Raw genomic sequence first — 5,000 nt, 5'->3', positions numbered from 1 at the left:
TAACCCACGTTGTCCCTTAACCTAACTCAATTTGTCCCTTAACCTAACCCACGTTGTCCCTTAACCTAACCCACGTTGTCCCTTAACCTAACCCACGTTGTCCCTTAACCTAACCCACGTTGTCCCTTAACCTAACCCACGTTGTCCCTTAACCTAACCCACGTTGTCCCTTAACCTAACCCACGTTGTCCCTTAACCTAACCCACGTTGTCCCTTAACCTAACCCACGTTGTCCCTTAACCTAACCCACGTTGTCCCTTAACCTAACCCACGTTGTCCCTTAACCTAACCCACGTTGTCCCTTAACCTAACCCACGTTGTCCCTTAACCTAACCCACGTTGTCCCTTAACCTAACCCACGTTGTCCCTTAACCTAACCCACGTTGTCCCTTTGCCTAACATAGTTCACTGCTCGGAATCTCTGGTGTCGTTGTTATCCTCATGTAGATGTCTTGCGAGTGTTGCTTACTTTCCACATATTCCCGCTATCCACTGTCAATTGTACTGCAATAGGACTATATCGCCGCCCCCCCCCCCTCTGTCCCCCTCTTTGTGTCTCTGTCCTCTCAAGCTGGTCGGTCTGGCGTTTGAGTGTTAAATGAGCCTCGCAGCTGTTCAGTTGCATTCAGATGTCGACGCCCTCAGTGTACGTCGTGGTATGGTCTGTGTCCATTGTCCGCTGATGTCGTACGCGTAACCCACACGCTGTACCGATCATCGGTCGTTACGTACAGAGTGAAGTAGTGTGATACGTGTGACCGTACGCTGGCTGTGCCCAACGGTGTCGAATCTCAATTTCCATATGTTGTGCTCGATGCTACTTGTCTCGTCTCCCAATAACAGCTAGGTTGCACTGTGGTACGCCGTAGAGGCGTGTGGGAGGAACGTACGAACGCATTGTATGTCACCCTGGGTCGCTGGGGGTGGTGGTGCGGTGAGTCAGGTCAGGTCAGGTCAGGTCAGGTCAGGTCAGCGTGAGCCGTCTGATGTAGTGACGCGTGTATTCCGACTTTGTCGTATTGCCTCACACAAAGTGCTACCCTGGTGGACCGCGTTCCATATCTGGGACATGCCGCAGATGCCGGTTGACAGTGGATCGCGGAAGGGACATCGCATACGTGCGCGGGCCACCTTCCACGTGTTCTCTTCTGCACATGTCGCAGTGTGTATGTGGTCTGATGTAGCGTGTCGTGACACATGACATCCTGGCATGCAAGAATTGTTGAATTCGCAAATGTAGGTGGACATCTACGTTTACTGCCCAAGATACGCAAATGAACTGGAAATCCGTTGTTGAGCGGTTGTTCACGCTGGAGGTGAATCTGTGATGGCGACGATCGGTACAGCTATTAACCGGTTGTTTCAGCGGTACCCGCCACATCCACACACGTGACTAGGTCCATGTGGGTATGAAGCGATACGCGGCGGTGGCTTGGTGGGACTGTTCCCGGCCGGTGAAGGGGGGCCGCCCGGCGTGTTGGCCGCGCGCTGCGTGGGCGCACGCGCAACAGGCGGCTGGTGGGGGGCGCCGAGTGGCAGGAGCGCCAGCCGACGGGCCCGGCAGGCGGTGCAGCTACGCTGCGGCGCACCCTGCACGCGGCGCCTGGCGGCCAAAGTTGGTTCAGCCGAGCCCGGTGCGAAGCGCGGTGGACATCTGCAGTGTGCTGGTCTGATTGAGGACTGTGTGCGTTGAGGATGCGCCGCCGCCTGGCACTCGGCGCCGCGACGCCGTCTGCTGCTCGGTCGCCCCAGCGGTTCTCGCAGGTGGTTTGTATCGCAGTTGTGCGGACGTGTTGGCGCGTGCGCTGTGCTGGGAGAGTTCGCTTCTGCACCCAAGTGGGGCTTTGCCCTTGTGTGGCGCTGGCGTTGGAGCTGCCGGTCACCATAGGTGGCGCGTGTTGTCTCCCGCCGGCAATGCCACGACAGCACGCTCCCGGGCCTCTGTCGGCAGCGGCAAGCTCAGTTGGGAGCAAGGGTGTTCGCACTAAAACCGTCTACTCGCCTAACTCCGGGCGATTGCGCCTCTCTCGAAACCGACCAAGTACCTAGGACGGCGCTGCGCGCCGCCGGGACCTGAGAGGGTTTCGAGGTGTATCGTGCAGGGGAGCTCGGCCTCCTCCTGTTTGCAGAATAATTGAGCGGACGCTTGCGTGTTCGCGCGGGCCCCCGGGACACACTCCCGGGCGGCCGGCTGCTCAGCTCTAGTTGACGCAGCTCCCTGGTTGATCCTGCCAGTAGTCATATGCTTGTCTCAAAGATTAAGCCATGCATGTCTCAGTACAAGCCGCATTAAGGTGAAACCGCGAATGGCTCATTAAATCAGTTATGGTTCCTTAGATCGTACCCACGTTACTTGGATAACTGTGGTAATTCTAGAGCTAATACATGCAAACAGAGTCCCGACCAGAGATGGAAGGGACGCTTTTATTAGATCAAAACCAATCGGATTGGCTTGTCTGGTCCGTTTGCCTTGGTGACTCTGAATAACTTTGGGCTGATCGCACGGTCCTCGTACCGGCGACGCATCTTTCAAATGTCTGCCTTATCAACTGTCGATGGTAGGTTCTGCGCCTACCATGGTTGTAACGGGGAATCAGGGTTCGATTCCGGAGAGGGAGCCTGAGAAACGGCTACCACATCCAAGGAAGGCAGCAGGCGCGCAAATTACCCACTCCCGGCACGGGGAGGTAGTGACGAAAAATAACGATACGGGACTCATCCGAGGCCCCGTAATCGGAATGAGTACACTTTAAATCCTTTAACGAGTATCTATTGGAGGGCAAGTCTGGTGCCAGCAGCCGCGGTAATTCCAGCTCCAATAGCGTATATTAAAGTTGTTGCGGTTAAAAAGCTCGTAGTTGGATTTGTGTCCCACGCTGTTGGTTCACCGCCCGTCGGTGTTTAACTGGCATGTATCGTGGGACGTCCTGCCGGTGGGGCGAGCCGAAGGGGTGCTTTCGCGTCCCGAGGCGGACCCCGTTTAAATCCTACCAGGGTGCTCTTTGTTGAGTGTCTCGGTGGGCCGGCACGTTTACTTTGAACAAATTAGAGTGCTTAAAGCAGGCAAGCCCGCCTGAATACTGTGTGCATGGAATAATGGAATAGGACCTCGGTTCTATTTTGTTGGTTTTCGGAACCCGAGGTAATGATTAATAGGGACAGGCGGGGGCATTCGTATTGCGACGTTAGAGGTGAAATTCTTGGATCGTCGCAAGACGAACAGAAGCGAAAGCATTTGCCAAGTATGTTTTCATTAATCAAGAACGAAAGTTAGAGGTTCGAAGGCGATCAGATACCGCCCTAGTTCTAACCATAAACGATGCCAGCCAGCGATCCGCCGCAGTTCCTCCGATGACTCGGCGGGCAGCCTCCGGGAAACCAAAGCTTTTGGGTTCCGGGGGAAGTATGGTTGCAAAGCTGAAACTTAAAGGAATTGACGGAAGGGCACCACCAGGAGTGGAGCCTGCGGCTTAATTTGACTCAACACGGGAAACCTCACCAGGCCCGGACACCGGAAGGATTGACAGATTGATAGCTCTTTCTTGATTCGGTGGGTGGTGGTGCATGGCCGTTCTTAGTTGGTGGAGCGATTTGTCTGGTTAATTCCGATAACGAACGAGACTCTAGCCTGCTAACTAGTCGCGTGACATCCTTCGTGCTGTCAGCGATTACTTTTCTTCTTAGAGGGACAGGCGGCTTCTAGCCGCACGAGATTGAGCAATAACAGGTCTGTGATGCCCTTAGATGTTCTGGGCCGCACGCGCGCTACACTGAAGGAATCAGCGTGTCTTCCTAGGCCGAAAGGTCGGGGTAACCCGCTGAACCTCCTTCGTGCTAGGGATTGGGGCTTGCAATTGTTCCCCATGAACGAGGAATTCCCAGTAAGCGCGAGTCATAAGCTCGCGTTGATTACGTCCCTGCCCTTTGTACACACCGCCCGTCGCTACTACCGATTGAATGATTTAGTGAGGTCTTCGGACTGGTACGCGGCATCGACTCTGTCGTTGCCGATGCTACCGGAAAGATGACCAAACTTGATCATTTAGAGGAAGTAAAAGTCGTAACAAGGTTTCCGTAGGTGAACCTGCGGAAGGATCATTACCGACTAGACTGCATGTCTTTCGATGTGCGTGTCGTGTCGCGCAACACGCTACCTGTACGGCAGTGGCCGTGCGCCGCGTGCGGAACCACGCGTGCCTCTCAAAACTAGCGGAAGTGTTGTTGTTGTGTGGTACGAGCGCTGAAGCTCTGGAGCGGCTGGCCTGCGGTACCTGGCGCCTGGCGCCGGTTTTGAATGACGTTCGCCCGAGTGCCTGTCCGCTCCGGTGTGGAGCCGTACGACGCCCATCGGCTGTGAGGCCGTTGGACACAAAAAAATAGTGGAACAGGGGCCGTCAGACGCCTCAGTCCCGCAAATGCTACTGTCTTGAAAGAGACAGTGGGAGACTGAAAAGGAAAAGATCACCCAGGACGGTGGATCACTCGGCTCGTGGGTCGATGAAGAACGCAGCAAATTGCGCGTCGACATGTGAACTGCAGGACACATGAACATCGACGTTTCGAACGCACATTGCGGTCCATGGATTCCGTTCCCGGGCCACGTCTGGCTGAGGGTCGGCTACGTATACTGAAGCGCGCGGCGTTTGTCCCGCTTCGGAGACGTGGGAGTGTCGTGGTCGCCTGTGTGGCCGGCCGCGTCTCCTTAAACGTGCGATGCGCGCCCGTCGCCTGGCGGTTCGCATACCGGTACTTTCTCGGTAGCGTGCACAGCCGGCTGGCGGTGTGGCGTGCGACACCTCGTACAACGACCTCAGAGCAGGCGAGACTACCCGCTGAATTTAAGCATATTACTAAGCGGAGGAAAAGAAACTAACAAGGATTCCCCCAGTAGCGGCGAGCGAACAGGGAAGAGTCCAGCACCGAACCCCGCAGGCTGCCGCCTGTCGTGGCATGTGGTGTTTGGGAGGGTCCACTACCCCGACGCCTCGCGCCGAGCCCAA

The 5,000-nt window shown here is 55.7% G+C and overlaps 3 non-coding genes across 3 annotated transcripts in view; all 3 read left to right on the top strand.

Moving 5' to 3' along the window:
* Positions 1-2,215: 2,215 nt before the first annotated feature.
* On the top strand, positions 2,216-4,101 carry LOC126305358 (small subunit ribosomal RNA). Its single transcript, XR_007553421.1, has one exon. It is a non-coding gene; the product is annotated as a small subunit ribosomal RNA (ribosomal RNA).
* A 361-nt stretch (positions 4,102-4,462) lies between these two features.
* LOC126305420 (5.8S ribosomal RNA) lies at positions 4,463-4,617 on the top strand. The gene has a single exon (XR_007553477.1). It is a non-coding gene; the product is annotated as a 5.8S ribosomal RNA (ribosomal RNA).
* A 188-nt stretch (positions 4,618-4,805) lies between these two features.
* LOC126305393 (large subunit ribosomal RNA) overlaps positions 4,806-5,000 on the top strand; it is a 4,222-nt gene continuing 4,027 nt past the window's right edge. Inside the window, exon 1 of the ribosomal RNA XR_007553453.1 lies at positions 4,806-5,000. This exon is cut by the window's right edge and continues 4,027 nt beyond it. This is a non-coding gene — a ribosomal RNA (large subunit ribosomal RNA).

The sequence above is a fragment of the Schistocerca gregaria genome, unplaced genomic scaffold (assembly GCF_023897955.1).
Source record: "Schistocerca gregaria isolate iqSchGreg1 unplaced genomic scaffold, iqSchGreg1.2 ptg000310l, whole genome shotgun sequence".
NCBI classification, from domain to species: Eukaryota; Metazoa; Arthropoda; class Insecta; order Orthoptera; family Acrididae; genus Schistocerca; species Schistocerca gregaria.
Note: the sequence above shows the minus strand (reverse complement) of the source record. Positions and strands in the feature narration are given on the sequence as shown.